The sequence below is a fragment of the Triturus cristatus genome, chromosome 2_1 (assembly GCF_964204655.1).
Source record: "Triturus cristatus chromosome 2_1, aTriCri1.1, whole genome shotgun sequence".
Classification (NCBI taxonomy): Eukaryota; Metazoa; Chordata; class Amphibia; order Caudata; family Salamandridae; genus Triturus; species Triturus cristatus.
Window position 1 is genome coordinate 762,577,679 of NC_140581.1, and position 27,267 is coordinate 762,604,945.

At 41.4% G+C, this 27,267-nt stretch overlaps 1 protein-coding gene across 1 annotated transcript in view; it reads left to right on the plus strand.

The window, feature by feature from the left end:
- The first annotated feature begins 5,198 nt into the window (after positions 1–5,198).
- CTXN3 (cortexin 3) overlaps positions 5,199–27,267 on the plus strand; it is a 96,424-nt gene continuing 74,355 nt past the window's right edge. Inside the window, exon 1 of the mRNA XM_085632708.1 lies at positions 5,199–5,859. The gene's annotated coding sequence lies outside the window, so the exon portion shown is untranslated. The remainder of the gene's footprint in view (positions 5,860–27,267) is intronic.

Consider the following 27,267-nt stretch of genomic DNA (forward strand, 5'->3'; position numbering starts at 1 on the left):
TGCAGTTTGTAAGACAACTATATGCTGGGGCTACTGCTAAGGTGAGGTATGGATTAAAAGGGGAATGTACTTCACCGTTCCGTGTGGAGAGGGGTGTGAGACAAGGCTGTGTCCTGGCCCCGTTCCTCTTCACTCTATATACCAACGCATTAGAAGGGGAACTTGTGGAAAGGGCAAGAGATCCACCATAGATTTAAAAAAAGCCAATTGTCTCCCTCCTCTACGAGGACGACACAGAACTTATGGCCCGAACGCAGTTAGGTCTTCAGAAAGACCTCGCTTCATACACTAGCTTTATGGATAGCCGTGGTCTTAAACTTAATGTGAAAAAAACCTTTGTAATGTCATGTGGGAATGGGAGAAATAAATGCAGTAGTATGTTCCAAGGGGATAGCAGGGTAGACTCTACTAATATGTTCTCATATTTGGGCGTCCTGTTTGAGCACACCGGTTCATGGGGACTGGCAGTTAAGAGCAGGAATCTCCTTTTTATGAGGTCAATCGCGGCTGTGATTAACTTTGCAAAAAAATTGGGCAAAAGGCCCCCAGGGATTCTTCTTTAAATTTATCAGGCTTAGTGTATAATTATTGCAACGTTTGGGGCGGGAGTATGGGGTTTTTATGATGTATCTCCAATCCAACAATGGAAAATTCATTTTTAAGGTTCATTTTAGCAGTGCCTTCAAGTGCCTCAGTTTTTAATTGTCATTGCGAGTTGGGGATTTCTTATATTTCTGATATTATTAAAGTACAGCCATTATTACTGTGGCATCGAGTATGGACCTCCAGCAGTACAGGACTAAATAGAGAAATTATTAAGGACTCTATGAGTCTGGATCATGTAAACAAGATCGCCTGGCTAAACTATGGTAAAAAATTCTTGCCGAATCTTGACCGTTTAGAGTTTTATACTTCCCCAGAGAAAATGAGTTCTATCTCTAGGAAGGCATTCAAAATAATTTGTATGGCACATTTAGAGTCTCTTAGAGCTGCCCTGGAAATGAATAAACGTACTGTGGCCCAGCACCAATTGATGCTGGTAACCTATCAGATTCAACCATAGTTGGTATGGCGCAATGGGGGGGTACGATAGATATGTACTAACATGGTTTAGGTTTGGCAGCTTCCACCGTCTGGTTAGCTATCCAGTGCTAAATGATTGGTCTAGAGATCTTTGTCACTGCCCTTGTGACAGTATGTCACCACAATCAACAATTCATGTGACCTTATTTTGTAAATTTTATTCAAGAGAGAGAGCAAGATGGATTCTGCCATTGTTGAAGCAAGGGGGCTGAAGGCAATGTCGTCCGGCCTTTTTATATTTACAATTATTGGGAAATGCTTACTGTGTGGGTGTTATGACTGGTTTTTTGAAGAATATACTGTGATTAAGGAAAAGTATAATTGGTTAATATTTACTGTGAAAAAGTATATTAATACTGTATTACTTTCTGGCGAACTACTAGTTATTCAGTCAAAAGTAATTGATAGAAATTCACATGTATGGAATAGGTGTTATTTGATATAGTATAATGTATTTTGATTACTATCTGTATGAAATGTTTTAACTGTTACTTTTATGATTTTAAATGACTAAAATCGAATAAAGTTTATTCTGATCTGATCTGATCTGAATAAAGGCTACATTTTGGGTGTGACGCTGCAGAGAGGGCCAGGTCAAACACTAACCAAGAGAAATAGCACAAAGAGGCAACGCTTGTTGGAGGATCACACCCTTGTGCAGACTTTGACTTCAGCTTTAAAGATAAAGAGAGTCTGCTGAAGCATTGGATCCTTTTAAACAACACAATTCCCTAGGTAAGGATTTGATGACACAATTACATTTTACATTTGCAGTTGAAGCCAAATCATAACAACTTCGGCCCAGTATCCACTCTGCCTCTCCTAGGCAAGGTGGTTGAAAGTTGTGTAGCCTCCAAACTGTCATCCCACATCAAGCACAACAACCTCCTTGACTCCCTTCAGTTCGGATTCCGTCAAGGCCACAGCAGTGAGACTGCAATTCTGTAGATTGTGGACGAAGTCCTCCATATCCTTGACTCTGGTAACTTCTGTCTACTTGTTCTCCTCAACCTCTCTGCTTTGTTAGACACCCTGAAGCACTGAATGGGTATTGCTGGTGTTGTCCTTATGTGGTTCACCTCATACCTACCAAACTGCTCCCAAAATGTAAAAATTGGGAATGCAGTCTCTGATCGAGTCAGCCTTCTACAATGGGACCCCCAAGGTTCAATTCTTTCCCCAACACATTTCAATGCCGTCTCAGATCCAGTCAGCCTGCGACAAGGGGTCCCCCCAAATTTGAATCTTTCCCCAACAACTTTTCAATCTCTACCTTGAACCCCTCTGCACACTTCTCTTCTACCTATATGCCGATGACATCCAAATATACCAGGATATCTCACGCCTGGAAGACTTCACTCACCTATCCAACTCCCTGAATAGAATTCAAGCTTGGTTGGCAAACAACCAACGGCAAACTAAATCCAGCGAAAACAGAATTCTTTCTCATCTCTCCAAAGAAAGCCAACTCTTTGATCCAAGACTGGATGGATCTCTTCCTGGACATTAAAGGCCTCACCTCCATCCTTCAGAAAGCCAAATCCCATGGTTTTACCCTCAACAGATTTCTTAACCCCCAGAGCCATATCTCCTCCCTGGCTAAGAGTGCCCGGTTCCAGCTAAGGCTGCTTTGGGGAATCAGGAACCTCATCCACCACAATACCTTAAATCTGTGGTTCAGGCGCTTGTGCTCTCTAGGCTCGACTATGAAATTGCACTCCTTTCTGACATTCCCAAAGTCCACTTAGGTCGACTGAGAGCAGTCCTACATGTGGCACCCCACTTTGTGACAGTTCCTAAGACTCAAGAAATTCGATTTCATCTCTCCTATTCTATGCTCACTTCATTGACTTCCCATAGAGGTGAGAGCTCAATTTCAAACTGCCTGCACACTCATAAAGCTCTGCACTCCTCTGTACCCTGGTACGGCTCAGAGAAACTGAAAATCTCAGGTGCGGGCCGTGATTCAAAAAATGCTCAACTGCTCCTCCTCAAACCTCCCACCTTCAAGCATGAGCGATACATGAACCAATCATTCTCCAGAAGCATCACAACAATCTTGAACTCCCTCCTGTTCATCCTCCACCTGACTACATGTCATATCATCTTCAAAAAAGACTTCAAAGCTCTTCTCTTCGAATGACACCTGGCCTAAACGCTCCTTCCTTCTCACGCTCCCTTGTATTGCATACCGACCTCAACCTGCACGATCAGTTGATGTACCACCTGCTCATCATTGCTTTTTCCTGCTATAAATATGTGTGAAGTGCTCAGTGGAGGCCTACACAATGAAGAGGTGGTGGGGTGGGTGGAGGGGGTGGAGGGCAGCGCAGGAAGGGGAGCACGCAGGGGGGTCTATTAACATTTTTTTTAACGTACCTGGAGCTGCCGGCCGCCTCCCACGTTGCACCTCGGCCATCCTGGTCCCAGCAGGCACTTAAACAGCATTGGACTCCCTGTGCAATCCCTGCGCTGCTCTCATTCTGTGAAAGCAGCGCGGGGACTTGCCTGAGCGGGCTGAAAAGACGCTCCACCAGACCAGGGAGTCTGTGCTGTTTCTCCAGCCCCGCTGTTCAATACAGCGGGGCTGGAGAACCTAAGTGTGAATGTGTGTTTGGCCGGCCTGAGAAGGCTGGGGTAACACACATGAGCACTTAAAAGTGCAAATAGCACTCTTGAAGCTTCTCCAGCAGATACTACTTGGTCTGCCGGAATATCTGCTGGAGAAGCTTCAGGTGGTCCAAAATGCTCACTTTCTTTTGATATTGAACGCACATGCCCCCTCATCTGAGTGCTCATCACTGGCTTCCTATCAAGAGAAGAATGCTGTTTAAGGCTCTGGTGTTAGTTCATGGGGCTCAGTATCAGACCTGTGCAGTCTACCTCAGAACTAGGTTTGGTTTCCATGTTCCATCAAGAAACCCGAGGTCAGCAAATAAACTTTTAGCAGAGACGGCCAGAATTCGGCGTGCTAGAGCAAGAGGCAGGTCTCTCACCCATCTTGGACCAACAGCTTGGAACACGCTCCCTCTTGAGCTCCACGCGGTAAGCAGCGTGACAATGTTTAAAAAAAAGTCTGAAAATCAGACTTTTTGTCCAGGATTAAAACAACCGGATTTACTTTTACCTTTGACCTGTGCTTGGAGCCTGGACACTCCTTGGAGTAGCTGTGCGTGTTACATGTCGCTTCATCATCATCATCATCCTGCTGCTTGATTTAGGAGGTGATCAATGAAAAGTTCTTTCTTGGGCCACTGTACTTATGAATTTTCACGTCGAGCTTGTGGCGAAGGAAGTGGGTGCGGGCCGCCCTGGGTGTCATCACTGAAGGGGGTGAAGAAATGGCAAAAATATGTGTTTTAAACATATTTTTGCCATTTTATCAAGCCAGAGGTGACAAGACATTTTCCGCACCGGGTACCACCTGACCTTGCTACTCCACTGCTTTTCCTTAAGTTATTGAAGCAAAGGAGTGCCTGTCGCTTATGCATATTGGTACCCGCTGCTCTTCGAGGGAAATTGTAGATCAAAGTCTGTAGGGTTACGGGGTCGCGCGAATCGGAATGCTGCATTAGGAGCTTTGAATTTTCCACCTGTTATATCTGTGTGACAGCTGTCAGACTATTTTGAGTCTGATGTACAGAGCAGATGTATATAGTATTCGATTATGCATCAACTACAACTTATGAAGTTTCTCTTCTGAAAGATAAACAGTCTTGACCTCCTCACACATTCTCCTTGTCGGTGTTATTTTATGCAACTTTTCTATTTACTCCTTAGTTGTTACTCCGGAAGGGATTGTTTTTGCATCATCCTGATTCACTGCAACTCTCCAAGGCATTGTGCGAGTTAACACCGTGATGACTATACCTCCTTTGTTTTATTGCAAGACTAGAATACCGTCAGTAAAAGGGGGTTCGTCTGTAACAATAAAGTGACAATTATTGGTTTTTCGAGTCGACTTACCTCAACCTATTTGGTCGACTTGTTCATTAAACGCTTTCATAGCTTGAGCAGTGACGTGATTTTTCTTTCCTGCGTAATTAAGAACCAGCTATTTACGTGGAGTTTCCTGCAATCCAATTTTGATTGATTGACCCTTGGTTTTACACACCTGTTAGTCAAGAAAACACTCTGGGAGGTGGGTGGGTGTTCGTTGAACTGGAAAGTCGGCCGGTTTTCCTTCATCAGCGTCTCCCTCGGCTACCTTTCCACACTGCCCTCCAGAAGCTTTCCAATTAGTCAGGTTTGCCTGAAGGTCACAGAGAGTAATCAATGTGGAGGCTGCTTTGTAAAAGGTGCACTAATTGGCATCAAAGAGCAGATAACTGACAGCGCGCGCATTCAGGCGGAGGGAAACATCGCTCATCGCCCAGCTGTGATCGGATTCGCACGAGGCACAGAGTTGACGGCAACAGGTCCGACAGCCTTTGAATGGCAATGTCTCTGGGAAGATGATTCCAGGCTGGACTGCTAAGAATCTGCAGGCACCCGGGTTCGGAGCTCAGCAGAAGCCACCGAGGAGTGGCGGGGGCACAAGTTACCGCGCCATGGCTGCAACCTGCTGCTCCCGGGTCAACTCGGGTCCCCTGCCGCATGGAGCAAGCTGCCAACTTGCTTAAGCTGAAGGTCTGCGCCTCCAGAAGACGACACAGCTGCTGGCGTTGACGTTTGCGAATCTAATGTTTAGTCTTGATGAGAAGGAAGAACGAGAAATAACGATTATCTGGTAAATTTACGCCAGACCCACCAAGGCGCTTCTATGGACTAGTCAAGGTATAGTAGCCACGGGTTGAAACCCGAATGATGTGCCTTACTGTTTAACTTCTGGAAAGTTTTTAATGCGCTCGCTGAATGGTTTTTATATGTACCTGAAACAATAGTTGACTAGTAATATTAACTCTTAGAATTGTGGGCGTTCGTCGTGGTATGAAACTAGAAGGAGGCTTAACAAATATATAGACTAAGAAATGCAGTACATTTGTAGTTGTTTGAATAATTATTCTAAATGCGCAGCAAAATTGATGTTCAGAGCTGCTCCTAGCTCTGATTTTTAATGAGAGATTCTCCAGCCACAAAATATACCACTATCTGCTATTTTAATAAAGTTTGTCAACTCTACTGACTCTAAAGGCAGACTGCAGCAAACATTTAAAAATATGATTTTACTTACTATTTACGTGACATCTCACTAGCAGCCTCTAATCAGTGTCACAGCATGTACACTGCCCTTATAATTGTTTTTACCCTGCACTGGGTGTTATTAAACTCTTGCAGTGTCTACATTTGGCCCTAGTATCATTGGAACTGATTCACAAAGGTAAACTTGCACTTCTTTGTAAGTTTTCTTATGTTTTTGTTTTCACAAACTATGATCATAATTCAGAAAGTTTTTATTACTTTTTCCTATTCACCAAGTTATTTATGGGTAGTAACTTTACGACTGCTGAATCTCTGCACGTGTGGCAGAGGCTGCACACTTAACAAGCATTGGTAATGCATCGGATTCGCCTATGTGATGAATGAAGAGCTGTTTTCATCAATCATTGCTCGGAAATAGCTCCCTGACAGATAACACGGGAGTGGAAAGGATGTGGTGCAGCAGCCAGAGCTGCTGACTGGAGAGCAGGGGATCCCGGTTTGAATCTCGGCGCAGCGCAACATCCTGTGATTCTATACAAATTCGCTTAATTTCTCCTGATGATAAATTGTTATATAAATATGCGGCAATAGTAAAAGGCGAAACTTCATGAAAATATAGTTCCACTAAAGCAGATGTTAACAGTATTTCGGCAGCAGGAAACTGATAAGAGAAGCAGACGAGGAATGAGCATTGGTAAATGCAGGAAAATATGCTACAGCCAATAGAAATAAAGGAGAGTTAAGTGGCACGCATAGGAATCAATGAGAAATCAGGAAAGAGAGGAGGTGGACTGTTAAGTCCATTTTAAGTTTATATTAAAAACAATAGATTTCCCCCAGGCGAAATCTACAAAGATGGGACTGTCCTTTTTGGCTCTCAGGCTTTATACGAAGGTTATTTGGAAAACTGGTTGCACTCCCTGCCTAGGAACAAAGAAGTAAAATGCTTCAATTCAAGTTGACACCTCTTCTGTGTTTACAGTGTTTGAGGCAGAGAGCAGCACCAAAAATGTAAAGCTATTTTTCACTGAAGTTATGGCTAGCATTTCCATCTCACTTCCTGCAAGAAAAAACACATTGGACCGGATCGCAAAAGAATATTTGGTGGATGTTAATACAAGCAGGTTGTTGGCTGTGATATTGTGTACAAAGAAGGTTAGCACATGTTTAGGTGGATGGATTACAGTTGTGGTACACAATAGCAGAAAATAACATCAGGTTTCAGATGCATAGCACAACTGCAAAGCAATACACAACACAGACCAGCAAATAACAAAACGTAACAACAAATAGAACATTTACCAACAAATTAAAGCAGTCCAACAACAAACCCGAAACATTGTACCAAACCAACATACCATAAAATGGCAACACAATAAAATGACACCATAAAAGACAAGGCGGCAACACAATCGTAACACTACAGTACAGCACAATGCTCCAATAAAAACAACACAGCACAAAAATAAAGCACAACAATACCGTTATAGTGATGCATTGTTTTTGTGTTTTGTTTGTTTTATCTTGATCTGTTGTGTTTGTGCTATATTGTATTTTTGTGGTCTGTTATTGTTCTATTTTGTAGCTTCTTTGACAGACTGAAACAAACACTGCTGGTTTCAGCCGAAAGCATGTCCACCTGTTGTCCAGCATGAAACGAACAAGTATTCGTGCCAATGATGCTAAAATACCTTCCTCTGAATCGCTATATCTTTTACATGATACCATTCATCCAGAAACATCAGAGACCACGGCTCAAAAGTCACTTCCTACTCTTAATTTGTATGGCCTAGTCCTAATTATACAGTTCTGTGCCTACCTTTTTATAGATAATTACTATCTGGTGTGTTTGTCTCTCAGCACTTTCTGCTCATCATGCGTTGTCTTTTCCTAACCCTCGTCTCAGCAGAACCCACTTTTTCTAATTTCCCCTCTGGTTTTAGGAGTTCCAGTTCTATCTACCTATCTTTTCATCTGAGTAGCTCCTGCATACCCCTTTCGCTCCTCTGACCTCAGCAATTAAGCATTGCTTTCTCCCTCTGTCCTCTTCATCTCTGCAGTTTCTGGTCGTTTTGCTTTGCTCTTTTTTTCAGCAGCTCCCATTGTCTCAGTTTATCCTCACTCTTCTGAGCAGTTCCTGTTCTTTCTATTTCCCCTTTGCACTTTCTTCTCCAGTTCTTACTCTCCCTGCCCACAAGTCTCACTAGTTCCTCTTTTCCTTGTTTTTCTACCTCACTCATTTGTTATTCCTGCTCTCACCCACACCCCTCTCTGTTCTCAGCAGTTCTTGGTAGTGTTTAATTTGAGCTGGTGGTTGCCTGTGGAGTCCGTCGACACTCATTTGTGTGCAACGGCACTTATTTTTCTGCATCAGAGATTTACAGAAAGGAAAAGAGAAAAACAAACCAAATGGAAAGGCGGAGGAAGAGAATGAAGGAAAACTCCTCACAAAGGGAGAAAGTAGGAACCTGCAAGAAGATATACAGTGGCAGGGAGTGCCTGTCAGTGGATTAAAGAGGCACGCAGTGGAATAAAGACTACCCTGCCTTGGTATTCAGTGCACCACCATTTAATTGCATCAGCAGCAGACTTCTGAGCAGTGCTTTGGGAAGCCACACTCATTCTTTTACAAATTAAACACTGGCCTCTTGTTCTATTTGGGTATCACTGATGTTTTCAGCATTTCCTGCTCCACATTTTCATTCTCCTTCAGCCTTCTCAGACCCTGATTCCCTCTTCCACTTCATCCCAGCAGGTCCTTATTTCCCTGTTTTTTTTCTCTCCAACATGTCTTCCGACCAGTTTCTCCTTTCTGCTTTCCCTCTCTTACTCTCAGCAGCACCTGCTCCATGTTTTCATCCTCCTCCATGCTTCTGGCTTGCTTCCACTCTTGCTCCTTAGTCCTCCCTCTTAACAGTTTCTTCTTTGTTTATTCTTCTAACCACCTGTCTTTGCACAGTTCCCTTTATTTTCCTCCTCTGCCGTCAGATAGCAGACTCTTACCTATTTTGTTTCTTATGAACAGTCCTTGCTTCTCTTGATTCCCCCTCCTCTCTCTCTCTCTCTCTCTCTCTCTCTCTCTCTCTCTCTCTCTTCTCAGCAGCTCGTGCTCTTCCAGTTTTCCCCTTCTGCTCTTTCAGCAGTTCTTGCTCTCCTTGTTGCCATCTGCTCTCTGTCTCCTCGCAGCAGTCCCTGCTCTACATGTCCCATCTCTGTTCTATTCTCAGCAGTTTTTGCTCCCCACCCAGTTCTTGCTCCCCACCCATTCAACCTACATTAATGGACTCGCTCACCCATAGAATCCCCAACACGCTGATGGATCAAGTCAAAAGCACTTTCACTACTACAAAGACAGCTCTCACTACTACAAAGACAGCTCTATTGTGTTACCAATGCTTGTTTTCTTCTCTATTTTTGACGAGGCGCTTTATTATTCATTGCATTACAGCACTGTCCATTTAAAAAGTACTGTACGAATGACTGTAACATAGTAAGCTCATCGTTTTGTAAGTAAGTGAAAACAACGTTTTAGCTGTGAACGTGTCTCCAGCAGCGACTCATTAGAAATAAGAAAAACTAACAAACTCACAGATGGAAAGGAAAATAATCCTATTCAATGGGAGGAATGGTTAGGTAATAAACGAGGTAGTGCAACTTAAAATAGGGTATTTTTAGGAAAGTATATGTCCAGCAATACACCAGAAGCTCTTCTTGTGTATACCTTGCAACAGTTACAAACGCTTTGGTAGCGCATTACTTTAGGTACAAATGAATGTGACCTAGAAGACTTTTTTTTTTTTCTTCAAGTACAGAACTTCATGTAAACTACAGGCTCTTTCATTTTAAAACTTCATATTCGGAGGAATTATTTCATAGTTGGTCCCAAATTTTAGTGCAAAGACTTCTTGTTGATACAACTTTCAATGTATTTAAAGGCATATGCAGATCGCAATCATACTTTATCATTAAGGGTTAATGGTAATCTCCGGGTCTGGACCCGGAGATACAGCGCCCATTGGGATTACGAGTAACCTGGTAAACAGTTAAGTTTTGATGGTGTCCCATAAGGACACTGATGAAATCGTCAGGTTAAAATGAAGCAGAGAATATGGTCAAACTGGAAAATCGGCCATGGTAAATCTGACCCCCCCCCCCCCCCCGCCCCAGTTATTCTCCATTTCTTTTTTTTTTTTTAAGTTTAAAAGAAAGTTTATTGGATGTAAGTAAGATAAAACAGTAATACAATACAGTATATAGTAATAATAAAAATGGAAAATATGTTGCATACAATAAAGAAAGAAGAAATAGGAGGGAGAGAAGAAAGGGAGGGGGGGGAAGGGAAAGCAGAAAAATATATATATCCTATATTAATACAACTGAAAATATTATTCAAAAATATAACATGTATATCATATTTATCTCACTACTACAAACTTAATTATATATTGAGAATGAGAACAGAATATAATAATATTTAATTAACCTTAATTTAAGGAGGTTTGGAAACTTCTTCTATGGCTGGAATATGTGACGGTAATGATTGAGCAGACATATCTAGAAAATTGGTAACGGGTATCCATAATAAGTCATGTTTAATGGCCAGTGCAATCGGGTGAACATAAGCTCTATCTAATCTGTGGTTATAACAAACACCATACCACCAGGCCTGAAAAGAAACTTTTGAAGCATTTTTCCACGATTTAGTAATTTGCTGAAAAGCAACAGCTATAAGTAAGTCAATGATGAGGGTATTAAGGGAGGTGGAAGAGGACCACATTTCTGCAACACTACCTAGAAAAATATGAGAAAAGGGATATGTGTGTGAAATATTTAGTTAACTTGCTGCCAAACCCTAGTCCAAAATTGATGAATAACTGGACATGTAAATAACATATGTTTAAGATCTGCAACAGGGGCTGGACAGGACCAACTGGTAGAGGGAGTGAGAGGGTTAATCTGATGCAATTTGGCTGGAGTAATTAAAAGTCTATGATATATGAAAAATAGTGTTTGTGTAGTATTTGCTGCCCTAGAAGATTTCCTTAGTTTAGTCCAAATTTTATCCCATACTGAAGTGGAAAAGGAAGTGTTTAAATCAGATTCCCAACTAGATTCTACTGCAGATTTATCCCGAGTATGACCAATGTGTCTCAATTTATTGTAAATTTGAGGAGCTGAAGTGTTCAATTTTAAGAACGAAATTTGAACCGGAGAAGGATTGATCTGTGCGGAAGAAGTCATGAGTTTATCATAAGAACTTTGAGCAGCTAGGGTCAAAAATATATATTTAGAATGATAGGAAGAAGGAAGGGAATAACGCGTTTGCAATATAGAGAAGGGTATACAGGTATCACCTAGAAAAAGATGATGAGTCCATTTAAGACCAAGATTGAACCAGTCTTTCCAAAAAAGAGTCCGATTTTTAACGTTAATGTGATTGTTATACCAAATCAGAGATTGCAAGAAACGGTTTCGGTCATCTAAACCATCTAGCATAAGTGGATGAAGAATTTTACGAGTATGTTTAAGAATGGGAAGAGAACATTTTTGGGGGGTATTAGATATGGATAAAAATTCATCAAATGAGAGAGGATAAATAAAGTAAGATTCAATTTCTACCAACAAAGGTAAAGATAACAAATCAGTCGCATTCTGTGATAATAATGAAGAAGAATTCTTAAGAAAGAAGGAAGTATGGTATGATGCAAAATCGGGAAAGTTAACTCAACCTAAGTGTTAAGGTGTTTAAGTTTGGAAAAAGACATCCTAGATTTTTTGTTCTGCCACAGAAATTGCGATAAAATAGTATATATTTTTTTGTACCAGGATTTAGGAATGTTGACTGGAAGATTAGATAAGAAAAATAAAATTATAGGGACCAACATAATTTTTACAGAATCTAGTCTACCCCACCAAGATAAAAACAAGGGGTGCCATCGCGATGTGGAGTTGGTTAAAGTTGACTGGAGGTTCTTAAGATTGAGTGATACAGTATCTTTAATAGAAGGAGTGAACCACAGACCTAAGTATTTAATCTTAGTAGGGCTCCAGTGGAAAGAAGAAGATACAAAATCAGCATGGAAACAATCATTATTTAACGGAAGAATTTCACATGTGTCTACATTGAGTTTGTATCCTGAAACCGAAGAGAAAGTAGAGACTTCTGAAAGAAAAGCCGGCAAGGAGATCTGAGGATTAGATATAAATAAAAGAATGTCATCGGCATAAGCCGAGAGTTTTAGATGTTTATCACCATAAGGAAAACCAGTAATATTTTTGTTCATCCGGATTTTAGATAAGAAGGGTTCTAAAGTCAAAATAAATAAAAGGAAAGAAAGAGGACAACCTTGCCTGACACCTCTGAGAAGTGGGAAGGAAGAGGAAACTAGTCCATTAGCTAAAATAAATGATCTTGGAAAAGAGTAAAGCAGCGAAATATAGGAAAGAAATTTAGGGCCAAAACCAAACCAAGTAAGAGTCGAAAAGATAAACTGCCAATTAACCCTGTCAAAGGCTTTCTCAGCATCTAAAGCCACAGCTGCTAACGAAGATTTATGGGAATGAGACGTACTAAGTACATTGAAAAAGAGACGGGTGTTATCAGAGAGGTGGCGACCTTTAATGAAACCACATTGTTCTTTACCGATTAATTGTGGTAGAATATTATCCAGATGAAGCGCATGAATCTTCTCAAAGATTTTATAGTGCAAATTGATTAAAGAAATAGGTCTGTAATTTTTACATAGTGAATGATCTTTACCTTCTTTAGGAAGTAGACAAATCAAAGCCTCTTGAAATGAACCTTCAGACCTCCGGGAAGTTATAAAAAACAAGAATAATTTAAGTAATTTGGGAATAAGTAAATTGGAAAAGTGGGTATAAAATTCTATAGTAAAACCATCAGGTCCCGGAGCTTTCCCCTTTTTAAGTGACTGAATAGCTTTGAGAATGTCTTTAGTGTGTATATCAGACTCTAGAGAGGAGAAATCTACATCCAAAGAAGGAGGTGGAGGAATAGAAGCTAAATATTGATCATTGTCAGATAAGAGGGGTGGAGATTCAGGAGTGTATAGCGATTTATAAAAATTGGAGAATTCCAAAAGAATGTCTTCGTCTTTATGGAGCACGGTATTAGATGAAGATATGATAGATTCAATTTTAGTACGTTCCTTTTTGATTTTGAGATATTTAGCAAGAAGATTGCCAGATTTGTTTTGTGCACTATAGAATTTAGCGCTAGATTTAAGTAAATATAGATTTGCAGAATCAGTAGAAAGTTTATTAAAAGAAAGCTGGCGCTAATAAGTTCCTCTAAGGTAGACTGGCTTTTTGATAAGTAATAAAGGTGTTCCAGTTTTTTAATTTGTAAATTAAGTGCCTGAGATGAAAGAGAAGCTGCACGTCGCTTTTGGGCAACAAAGGATATGATAAAATCCCTAGAGGCAGTTTAAAGGAATCCCATACAAGTTGAGATAACTGAGGGGATTCATTTTCTTCGAAAAATAAGGAGGCAAAATCGAGAGAGGCTGGTGTGAATTTAAGGTCTAATAAAAGAGAATTATTAAATCTCCAGCGTCTAGTACCTTTAATGGGAGGAAGTAGATCTAAACTTAAGGAAACCGGGGCATGATCAGATATTAGAATAGATCCTATGTCTGAATGAGAAATGTGCTGAAGTAGAGCCCTGGAAATAAAGAGGTAATCTATTCGGGATTGTGAAGAATGAGCAGGTGAATAATAAGTATATTCTTGTAGTGTGGGATGACAGAGTCTCCAAGAGTCTACAAGAGCTCTTTGAGAAATAGTGGAGGTGAATTGAGAATGTATAAAAGAAGGGACAAATCTGGAGCTGGAGTTCCTGTCAATAAAGGGATCTACAATCATATTACAGTCCCCACCAAATATCAAATACTCATCAGTGCATTGCATTAAAAGGGAAAGAATTTGGGGCCAAAACAATTTATCCTGCGTAGTTGGAGCATAAACATTAAAAATAGTGAGGGGAATCTTGTTAATCAGTAAGGAAATCACAACCCATTTAATATCAGAATCATTATCCTGTCTTATGAGCTGGACATCTAAGCGTTTTTGACAGAGAATAGCAACGCCATTGCGTTTTCCTGAGCCCGGTGATGCGAAAACATGGCCTACCCAATTCCGTCGTAATTTAGTTATTTCAGTATCTGGTATATGAATTTCCTGTAGAAGAGCAATATCTCCCTTTAAATTTGCAATATGTGACCAAACTCGTTGACATTTGATAGGAGAACCCAAACCTTTAACATTCCAAGATATAATGTTTAAGGACATTTAAATCCTATATAAAATTAGTCAAAACAATTCGTGAAAGAGTTTGCCACGCATAAAGGCAAAAACAATGCGAAGAATGCAGCAAAATATGAAAAAAGATCATTAGTGTAAAGAGATGGCAGTGAGAAATACATAAGTTCATGAGATAGAAGAAAAAATGAGGATAAGAAAAGAGATGAGATAAATGAGGAGCATAAAAGAAAAGCTGAAAATAGAGATGAAACAGAGGAATGAGGAGAAAAAGAGGGAAAGAGTGAAGATAACAGGAAACAAAAAGACAAAACAAAATTAACACTTGGTAAAACAATACAATAATAGAAAGACATACCACAAAAGAACAAGAATGACGGGGTAGGTGTAGCCACATGGGGAGGGCCAAACACCAGGCGAGAGGTCGCAGGACGCGAAGCATACAGAGAACACCATCCAGGCGGAGTGAAGAACACTGAGAATAAGGGAGCACAGAAACCACAACCTGGTAAAAAGGGAAAAGTAAGATAATAATTAATGTGAAAAATTATAATAACACCAAAACTTACGAATATGACTGAGACAAAAGAAATTCACACTTGCGGACAAATACGTAACAAATATTAAACCATTGAGACAAGGATATTCATGACATATTATGGTTTAGAGATGTCCATAGAAACTCCTTTACAAGAGTCCAAAAATCGTTGAAGTACAGCAGGGTCTTCATAGTTGGTTGTTCTGTTGTTTTAAATCACGTTGAAAAGACAGGGGTGAAATAAGCCATAACGAGCGTTCAAGCTGCGAAGAGCTGGTCTCATATCTAAAAACTTCTTCCGACGGTCAGCAGTTATTTTGGCATAATCCTGAGCAAAAAAGAGATTGGAACCATTCCAAGAAATCTTTCCTCTCTGTTTGGCTGCCTGTAAGACTTTAAGTAGATCCGTATATTCTAGGAAATACAAAATTACTCCTCTGGGTTTCGTTGAGGAAGATGGAGAACGGGGGTTTTGGCCCAAACGGTGTGCACGTTGGATATTTAATGGTGGAGATTCTGGAAGACCAAAGAGAGTTGGAAGAAAGGACTGAAAATAGGATATTGCGTTAGAACCTTCAAGTCCTTCAGCCAGACCATAAATGCGTAAATTATTACGCCTATTGCGATTTTCTAAATGTTCAACTTGTTGTTTAAGATGTTCAACTTCTTTATGAATAAGAGGAACTTGCACAGCGAACTCTTGAACAGAATCCACTCGTTTCTCCAGAACATCAACTCGTTGCTCAGTGTGAGACCAGTTATCCTCCAAGCTCTGCAAACGAGTGTTGGTTTCTTCCATATAAGGTTTGAGGGCGCGGATCTCCTCAAGAAGAAGTTCCTACGAAAGAGGCGAAGAGGGGTTAGTAGGAGAAGGAGGGTTCGTTTTTCCTTGTTTTCTAGGCGTGAAGGGAGCTGAAGATGGTATTTTGGACCCCTGTTTGGAGCCTAGTCGAGTCGTAGAAGGAGAGGAACCCTTTATAGCCTTAGAGTCACTGGGGGTATCGTCTGCATTCTCTTGTAGAATGTTAAAAGGATTGAAGTCCTCTAAAGATGCACCACTGGACTGCGGAGTTTATTTACGATTAGTCCGAGATGTTGCCATGGTCTTAAACAGAAAGAAGGTAATTTTCAGCAAATTCTGGAGAGTAAAATATAGCTGTATGAAGCTACCAAATGCAGGACAATACACAATGCCACTATATGAGAGGAAACGCTGGTGACGGTTCAAAAAATTCTGACCCAGAGATTGTCACCCAAAGTGAGCTGGCAGCGATATGGAGCAAAAGAGTAACATCCCTGCCTTGTCAGACTGGTTTTATGACAAACAAATCAGGGTCCAAGCATAGAAATAGCAAGCCAAGGAACATAAATTGCATCCGATAAGGTAGCACAATTGTGGTGTTCAAATATGAAGAACCAAGCGAAAAACAATAAAGGAGCTCAAAGGAAGCATAGTAAAATTCTGTTTAGGCAGTCATTTAATGAGGTAGAATGGCAGGAAATGCGAGGCGCGCCTTAAAAGTAAAAACAAAATGGCGGCTGCGAGAGCATTGCAGCCGTTATGAAGCGAAAAAACATCCTGAAGCTCACCATACGCCGGTAACTGTAGCGCGTTTCATGGAGCAACACTTCCGACGATAGCAGAAGCGGTTTCTACGCTCCGAAAGTGAGCGGAGACAGCCTGGAGAGGTTCTGTCATCTCACGCCACCTTCGGAAACGGCGGTCATCTCCGAAGGCGCCTAAGCCATGCCCCCCTCGTTATTCTCCATTTCTAAGCGGACTCAGAGGGTCAAATTTATAGTGGTCAATGAGTTACTGTATCGACCAGTAAAGGTGACTCCTGGGCTTAGAATTACCAGCCCAATTACTGGAGACCTTGGAATAAGGGTCATAGAGTTGACAGCACATAAGGTGGACTATTGCACCTCTTTCTCAATTCTTTACAAATTCCCTATGCAATTCAGAACCCACTGTGGAATGTTTGTTGCCAAGTTTAAGATAATTTAAAGGAGTTGAAAATCTATTTTTTGAGAGTTCTTGGGGAAACCTTCAAGCATAAACTATAAAAGAGGAAAGGGCTCTAACACCATCCAAATATCAACCGTCTTGAAATGATAACCAACAAAATGTTCTAAGTGTAAATATATGGTAGAAGTGATAACCAAGACACAGGCAATGCAGAACGCCCTTTCTGTTGGTTGAAACGAACCGTTCCAAGTGGATGCCCCTGGGAGTAGCTTTGCAGTTTATGGTAGAAGCACTATAGATGAAAAGAATGTGTGTAGAGGGTATGTGTGTAGAGGGTAAAGGTGGAGGTTAAAAACTAAGTTTAAAAAAAAAAAAAAAAAAAAAATTAAGCATGACAATCACACACTTATGTCTACAATTCCTGAATTGTACCTATTTTGTAAATTCACAAAATCCTTCTCCAAGAGCATAGGCGTCAACGAAAGTCAGACTTCACATGAACGCCCCACTCCAGACTGGTGGATGTTTTGAGCTACAGTGAAGGTGAAACCTGTAGCATATTTAGCCGAAGGCAATATTGCCGGCACTGTATGGCGCCATAATTTGGGGGCGTCTTAATTGCTGTGACAGAATCACATCTGGCAGCTGCCCACCTGGCTGTTGTCTGTCTTTTGGCAGAAATTGATTTGAGTCTGCCTGTGCTCTGGAAAGTGGGTGTCTTAGGATTGATTGGTAAAGGGAACCTTTTAGTGGGTCCAGAGGCAAGGTGTGCAGTTTGCATGTGGTCCTGGTTAAGGGTGGCATTGATGCTAGCACTCATTTTTGACGCAACCACCTGGTGACCCCCACATAGTGACACTGTATCACATACATCTGAGACCCGATTCACAGGAGCCTGAGTAGACCGAACTCCGCCCCATACTATGAGACAGTGCCACTACTGAGGCATCGCGCGCCCAATGGGTTCTGCCACCTGTCATTTGCCGCCACTGCCCCAACCCAAATCTTCCTAATTCTATACGGCGGCAGGCAGCCAGCTGGTAAATTTTCCTGGTGTCTGTAGTGGAAAGTGTATTGATAGTCGAGATAAAGCTAAGCGTATGCTGTGGATGATGCATGTTATATTTAAGAGGATTACCAGTCCAGTGAGTTGTGAAATAAGACTGACAGGCAACCGGTGAGATACAATGATGAACAAGCAGATAAGATGGCCTAGCCTGCCTCCCGACATTTGTTGTGACTGATGAGTCATTTGTTGAAATCGAAGAAAGGCCAATTCAGGCTTGTATGCTTCTGAAAATGATTAACTGAGTACCATTAAATCGGGTAATAGCAGAATCTGTTATTAGCAGTATTTTTTTACTTGTTTAGTGCATAGGTATTCCATCACTGGGACATCAAATACATTCACACAATGCACCTCAATTCTGACTTGCACTGACCACTGTTGTATCACTTCACAGGCATCCAGAGAGCACAAGCAGTCTAACTATCATGGGTTGCATCGTGTACTGGTATTGAAGTCCAGAAACAACGAATCACCTCTTTATCTTATATATTTCTTTTTTTCTGATCTTATATAGCACGGATATGGCCAGGAGGCATCAGAGCACTTTACAACGGTGCAACTTCAAACAATTGCAGCAGGAGTGCAGCAGAGATACAAGCTAGGAAGAATTAGAGCAGATAGTCGAGTGCAAGCGAGAGAGAAGTTGTACACAAGTGCAGTTCCCTCAACAATCAACGCAGAAGCACTTTCAAGATACCACAGAGGAAAAATTAAAAGCAGACATTGAAGCGTGAGTTGAAGAAAAAAGGATAGAACCCAAGTGTCTTTGAAAGCTCTTTTTGAAGGCTACATGGCATGTGGTCATACGGCGTGTCGGAGGGAGGGAATTCCAATTTCTTTTGGCGCTTCCTGAGAGCAACTGGTTTAATAATCCCTCTTGTTTCAAGGTGTGAGGGGGCTCCAGGAGAAGAGATTGAGCAGTTCTTGAACCCCGTTTTGCACCCGAAAAATTTCATTTTTTTCGTGCGGTTCCTGGATGAAGAGGAGTGCAGTGCCTTGAGTGTGGTGCAGGCAATTTTAAGTTGGGCTGTAGCCTCTATGGGCTACCATTGGAGGGAAAGCAGGAAAGCAGTGATGTTCAAATGTCTTGTGACTGTTACAAAGTTTATGAATAGGTGTGGCTTACTATTGCACTGCTCCTGGCTTACTCATGAATTTCTGAACTAAGCCAGGAGTATTTCGGTTTTACCCCTGGGATTCAGGAGTACCAAAAGAGTAAATAACAGCTCAATGGTTGTAAATGGAGCCCTTTCAGTTTAATTATAGTAATACTTGTCATAAATTGTCTCAAAGACATTTGTTTTCTAAGTGTTGTGCACAAAAGTATATTTCCTCTATGTTCTAGAAGTGCTCCTATAAACCATCTGTCCTAAAGAGGCACATACGGTCTGCAGCCTTGATTTATTTTATTAATTTATATTTTTTAAATTCGGTTTAACAGCACTACCTAACTGTGATAAATTCGCAGCCTCCAGGTCGCCAGCTGTCATCACTGAAACACGCAAGGACATGGTCTAGATTCTTTAACATGCCAATTTGAAGGGTATTTGAGAGTATGAACAGAGCGGAAAAAAAGCATGAAGAGGGGTAGTGCGATAAGGACTATACATTGCGTTATAAAAGGAATAAATGTCTCAATATAAAAACATGTCCAGGGGAAATTACTTGTAGAGATTGTGTCAATATGGAGGTCTAGTCCCTCATGTGGACCACCGAGTGGCCTTCCATGAATACAATTCTTTCTTTCCGTAGGTGCATAATCTGTCAGCTACAACATTGTCCTTTTTATAGCACAACTGTGTTACTGCCTACCTGACTCTCATAGGCTTAGTGAAGATGGGCAAGGACTCTGGCCTGCTCGTTTGCACCAACTTTGCACCTCACACTTCCCTCCCTTCACTGCAATGCATCCTGTCACACACGCATTTGTCCTTTTCTTGATTCCCTCCCGCTTTGCGTAAAATAGGGCCCTTTCTACATCCATACTGATGAGGCCGGATTCTTGCCTACCTGGTTATCTCCAAGAATCCTCACCGGTCGCCAGGATCTTTTTATTTGCCAGATAGCGTGGAGGGGATGAACACAATTATCAAAATATATCTGCCAAAATTAGACTTCATTTGGAAAGGACCACTGACTCCGAATCTAAAATTTGTAAGATTTTATTACAACCAAAAACAACTGAACATACAAATACCTCAAAACCAGGTGCAAAAGGTAAATGGGCACTAATACAAAAGCTAGCCTACGTAAGATTCTCATCCGACTCAAAACGAAAAGAATTACAGATTCCAAAATCATCAAAAAGGCGATTGTAAGGCCAATGTCTAAATTGGGAATCATTAGTCAAAAGAGAAACGTTAGTCTGCCCCTACTCTATCTCTAAGGTTACATCCCTACATAACATTCCCATCCCAGGCAATAGAATCAAGGAAAAAGGTGTCAGAAGTAAAGACTCCTTTAAGAAGTACCTTCACTTAGACAGAGCTCGTTCTAAGATGCTCCTTCTAGCTTCCCATCTAAACCTCATCTGCTCCACCCACGGGGCACTGTCCCTAATACAAAACCCCAAACTCATCGAACACGCCCTTCGGCACACCTCCTCAGCCAGGTCTTCCCTCAGTAGTTTTCCACAAAGTTGGCTTGCCTCCAACGACGGTTGGCTTGACCTTGGGTCCAAGGCACCTTGCGCAGCAAATGTATCGGTCTCACATTCCAATGCACTCCCCTGTTGGCTTCCCACAGCATCTTAACTCCTAAAACAAAGATCTATTCTCCCTAACGAGCTACATGTCCTTGCACCTGCAACAGAAACATGGGAACGAGAAAAGCCAGTTCACATCTTTAAGATTTTACATTTCCCTGCAACCCAAAGCCTTTACCAAGGGAATCATTTTCGGCCTACAACATTAGCTAACATAAGGAATGAACATGCCTTCTCTTTAGCATATAGGTGATCAGGCCTTTACACATTAAACACTATTAAACCCCACTCTAAGCATTGGTTCACTATTTTCATATATATGAATAAGCGACCTACACGTAAACCTTAACATGGCACACGTTTAGCCTAATACATTGCATTGTAAGAAAACTAATGATTATTCGTTTTGTTGAATACATTCACAATAGCTTGCAACGTTGATCCTCACAAAAGCATTATTACATTTCTAATCACCTCTAAGTTAAACGATTACATCAATACATTTCTATGACACTTCTAAACATACATTGATTAATATGAGGGTGCTGACTAACGGTGAATATGATGCACCCCTACAAATTTCAGAATCTTGCGACGCTCTATCAGTTCCCCACTTTAATGACAAATGTCATCACACCATCACAACCTCATTCCCTTGGAGAAAGAACCGACCTAAACAGTGCTTGTTGCCATTCTATTTTGTCGGAACCTCTCCATTCTCTTAAGATTCTGGTATTGACTGTCCTGCATTCTAGCCATTCGCCTCTCACTCGATCTAAGAGCTCTCTCAACCTTGTTTCCTCTGTACCACTTACAGGCTCTAATGAGACCCCATAAGCAGATCACACAAACCACAACAATAATAAGAGGCTTCAATACGAATCCAAGGAAACCCTTTCCCAAGTTCGCAAACTAACTTCCCACACGACTGAATCATTTACCAATCTTCTCCCACACACCCTCTTCAGTCAAATCCGCAATCTCTTGGTGAATTGTGGTAATGTTGTCAATATATTTCTCCAAATCCTTGCTGTTATCTGGAATGTACGTACAACATTCTTGAACTTTCAACAATTTACAGACTCCACCCTCTTTTGCCAGTAACACGTCTAAAGCAAGACAATTTTGCAAAACCATAGTTCTTATCGACAACATCTCTCCATCTACCAACAACAAAGACCTCGCTGTATTCATTGACAACTCATCAACCACAGTCGCCAACTTTCTTATCTTCACATCATTCAAAACCACACCCAAACTTAGTATCATTGCTCCAAAGATATCACCAATCACTGCTCCTGCACTTGCAGCTCTCCGCACTTTAGAGTGATGTCCAGTCTCCAAAAGATTTAAATCTTCTGTATGATAAATCTTCGGAAAAATAATAGCCAAATAACATGTACCATACCAATTCGCAGGCAACCTCACATAGGCATTCCTTCCACACACAAAATACACAGTTGGAATTGTTGCAGGGATTCTGCTTATGCACAGAACTATGCGCAGGAAACCAGGACCTCAGAGAATTGTGGTGTACCAGAAACTCCCCTCAGAACCAAGAACCCCATATCCAACTAGCTTAGTGTCCCATTCGTTAGCCTAGATCTAGCTAGGCGGTCCCAATGTATAGACAACCCAGAACATGCGACTTAGATATTTCTCAGGAGTGGTGGGAATCCGAAATACCTGTTTGTACTTATTTAGCAGTCCACAACAGAATAATACAGACACGGTAAAGTTTAAAGAGTTTATTTTATAAACCTCGTGTCCTAAGATGCAGTACTTTGGCTAACACTAGCAGACAAATGGTTAAGATCAGAACCATCAGCATTGTTACAATACCATACACAATGAAAGGAGCAATCATAATAATAATGACAGTGGTAAACAGCCACACTCCTTTCTCTAGTAACTAATAGGTTTATTATACTAATAAGAGGTCTCTTAGGCTAACAGGGGGAACCCCATACCGTATAGATCAGCTTAGTAGAATCACATCACAGGATCAGCTAGGCACTCTCATGCATCAGCTCTTCTGTTCGAATGAATCTAAAACATTCTCTCCTGCAATATTAAAAGCACTTGTCCTTCAGATATTGGCAGCTGCATGTATGATATGTCTAAAAAGTGGTACGATCAATCTGAACACAACACTCTGCACCGTCTAGTGTCCTAGACTTGTTCTTTACATGATGTACAGACGAAGGTCGCAGCACAGTGTTAAGAATGTTAAACAACAAACTGTTATCCTGTAAGGCAAAGTCGAGTAAGCATTTATAAAATGAATAACATATAACAACAGTGTCGCGTGCAAAGCAGCAGAAACGGCAAGCTGGCTTTCTAACAGTTGGCTCGGTTATGCTAACTTAGTGTTGTAAATAGGGAGTGGCTAACCCACACTACACCCCCCTTTGATCGGACTACTAACCACTAGGGGCGCACTTAGCAAGAACGCAGAGTTCAAGTGATATAGAACAGAACCAAGGGCATGAACTATAAGTCCATATAAGGTAAGTGTAAAGTTCGAGAGAAAACAGAAGAAGAAAAAAATCGTGTAAAAAATAAAAACAATGTCCTAGAGAAAAAACCATTAAAAGAATTTTGATAAAAAAATTGACATCTATGGATGCATCCTGTCTTGACTATGTGAAACAGTCAATCCATCAAGGTATATGCACCGTACGTTGCAACAGCTTCCAAGAGGAAATCATTGGAGCGTTCCGCAAAAGTATATGCCATCCAATTTAGCAAGGGAAAGGAACACACGTGTTCTTCAATTATCGGAGCATCCAGCACCATAACAGGACAACTGTCATCATCCTCGATAACTTCGTTCAAGGAATTCAATAGCGGCCTCTCCGATATCCCAGTTACCAAGGACTCCTTGTGTAGCACCCAAAGCCATAAACCCAATTCCAGAACAAGCAAACTCATGATCCAGTAATGGACACATTAGTTCATCAAAATCTGGGTCAGGTGACACCAAGTTTGACAGACACAAGTCCAGAGCCCATTGGAAGGGACAATCTAGGCAATGAAAGACAGGCTGCACACAGGTAAAATAAGGAAACTGGAATGACAATCCATACTTGACGCTTAAGGTCGCCAGAGGTAAAGTGCCATAGTAATCAAGCATCCGGCTACGAAGATGGAGCAGGCGGAGCATTCTGTCTTGTAACCCCAGGCATGCAGCCATAACGAAACGCGCAGATCAACACGAGGATCCCGGCCCCAAGAGCGAGGAGCAAGGGAAGCCCTCCGAAGACACTTGAAAAAATAGAATGTAAAAACGCGGGGATCACACCAAAAATAGTTTGGAAAGATGTCACGAGGCCTGAGCCGACAATTTTAAAAAAATGAACAAGGCCAATCGTAGACGAAGCATTAAAGATAGTCTGTATCAACGTTCCAAAATGTAGGGGGAGGTCAGTATTTAAAAGAGCTTGTACTTCAGTGCGTGTGTTTGCTATGTGAAGAAGAAATGTTTCACAGGACGAAGTTAAAGAAGCTTCTTTCTGAGACAAAAGAGCTCTTATTCTACTCATCCTGTTGAACTCTGCGTTCAAGGTTGAAATCGCCGGCCAGATGGATATATCGAGCCTGCCGTGCGGGGGTGGGAAAAGGATGTTATTTACAGCAAACCACCCTTTGTGAAACGGTGATTATGTAAGGAATACCCACTAGCATCCCACAGCAAGCTTCATTATTTAAAAGCAAATAACTACCGTTGGCAAGCAGCTTAAATGAAGACGTTATAACTGGCATTGGAATACCTTTTAGGACACAAGCTAAATTAGGAGCGTGTATATTGCAAGCGCCATGTAATTGTATATGTCTACAAACCACAGAATGATCAGGAGCGGAAGTGCACTCTTCACCTTTTAAGTAAACTTCCTTGCCATCCCTCTCGCATCTATATGTGAAAGGAAGTGACCAAACTTCGTGCAGGAAGGCATTACCAAGCTGTTCATATCTGCCTATGGCATAATGCCTCATGCACGAACTGAACTTAAACCGAGAAAAAGGCAACGTGATCAATCCGTGTACAAGCCACACAGCCGAATTCAACTCAGCAATAGAAAAAGGTAAAGGTTCTAGTTTTTCAATGTGCAGTAATGCGTAAGTTGCGTCTTTCATGGACATGAACTGCTGTTTATCGTTCAAATTAAAAGGAAGGAATAACGAAGTCGTATTCATGTAATCCCAAGGGACTTTCCCTGCTTTTAACGTTTGCAAGGTCCATGCAAACTGCATAATTGAACGCAACTGATTTTGACCATGATATAACACAGACATATCATCTTGCACAATGTCTACGACAGATGAAACAATATTATCTAATGTATAAATTCTAGAAGACAAGGTGTTAATACTATTATCTATAACAGCCAATACTTTCTCCATATTGGCCTGGTCAATAGCACGTAGCCTAGAAGCAGCTTCAATTTGCGATAACTTCCAAACTTCATTGTAAATAGCATAAACCCATCTCTTGGACCTGCCAGTCGCAGGACCCTTAATAAAATCATTTAAATCTATTTTGTCATTTAACCGTGATAAATGAAGCTTAACTGAAGCTAATGTGGAATGTTGCAACCATGACTGGCATAACTTACCTACAGAGTAGGTAGTTACCGTGTGTGACGATGGAAAACGAGGGTCTACTCTAAGTTGTGTATACCCTGGTGTCAAATCCAGAAACCGACGTTGACAGGAATCTGAACCCGTCTGCCATACCAACCATCCTTCGGGATCTATTGCTGAAATATTGAAGGTGGTGTTGGAGACGAGGGACTGCAACATAGTAAGGGACAGATCTGTGTGATTCGCCCAATTAGGATAAGCACCCAGATCCGGGATTGTGGGGGAATTCAATTTTTTAAACATAGCCAATCCAAAACAGGTGGTCTGAAAAATAGTTGAATTTAAAAATAACATATGATTTGGGATAAGACAGGCACGATGCAAAGCTTCTGTTCCTTGTACCTGCCACGGTCTAGTTCCCCAAACCGATTTAAGATCGACAGTAGCTTTCCAGAGGTCATAACCTCCAATAGCCAATTCATCCATAAAGGATTTGGAATATAATAATTTGGTGTGTGTCAGTCTAACCTTAGAAGCTGGTTCTACCGCCACCTTAAAATAAAAAGAGGCAGGGTGAGTCACACTAAAATCCGAAAAGTATGTGAATTTTTGCACTAAAGTGGCAGAACTGCCAGGCATAGGGACAGGACAATGTTCCCACTGAGTGAAATTAACAAAAATTCCGAAAGGTATTTGCCCTGTGTAGGAAATGTGTGCCATAATGTTGATAGCAAAATTGTTCATCATAATTTGCATTATTTAAATACAAATCTTCAGCATCAAATTCAGCATAATATTTCAAATCAGAAAACAGTGCTTCTATCGCGTGCACATCCCAATCATCCGATCGGATGTTCTGTTTAACTACATCACCCATAGAAACACGAAAAACAGTTGGTACATTAATCACTTCGGTGGGACCATGAATTTGAAAGTTCACAGCATCCCAAGCAATTCCATCACGTACAGGCCAGGCGGTGATGTTCACAAAAGTCTGGTCCCTTTTCATGATGTGTGATGAGGAATGGGGGGCTAAAGTTCCATCAATTAAGCGAATTGTAGATCGTTCATTCAGGTAGTGTCCATTGATCAATTTAAAAAACACTACCACAAAGCCAATGGTCATGAACAAAAAAATACTTATTAGCACCAACCAGATGTAAGTCCAAGGTGCAACCAAAAAATGTCTCTTGAACCAGGCAAAAAATTTAGAAATTATGGAAGGGGCAGTGGAAGTCAATGATTCAGTTTCAAAGGAAGAATGTGACTGGGCAATTGTTGTTGAATGTAATAGAGGCAAAGGTACTTCTGTTGGATAAGCATACTCAGGATCATCCGGTAAACCACCAGCATTAGATGGCATAGAAGGACCAGTAACTGCAAGCATCTCAATGGAAACTTCAGGCAAGATGTTAGAGGGTGGCACCACAACAGAGTTTCTCAGCATTGAAGGGCAAGAAACAGAAGGTGTCATACTATGGAGAATCGGCCACCCGCTGTAGCTTGACATTGTCAATCGAGATGTACCTGTTATCCTTGCGACCAGGAAGTGGAGGTAAAACAACTGTACGCGTACCCAGGACTCCAAGCACCGGGACCGGTGCACGATAAGAGGGGCCGAACTCCTTCTTGTTCTCCACCTTCTCACGGACCAGGTCACCAACTCGAGGTAGCCAGCCGACTACCGGAATCTGGAGCGCAGCTTCGGATGTAGAGGGTACGTGTCCTTTCGCTAGAGTGTCTCTGGTTCCTTGTAGATTCCACAATACAGCACAGTGGTCATCTAGGTCAAAAGGGGCGGCTGCTGCCGCCATGTCTAGACCATCAAGGTCCGGGACAAACATTCTCACTCCAAAGAGCATCATGTACGGGGTCCTCCCACCCAGAGACCTTCTAGG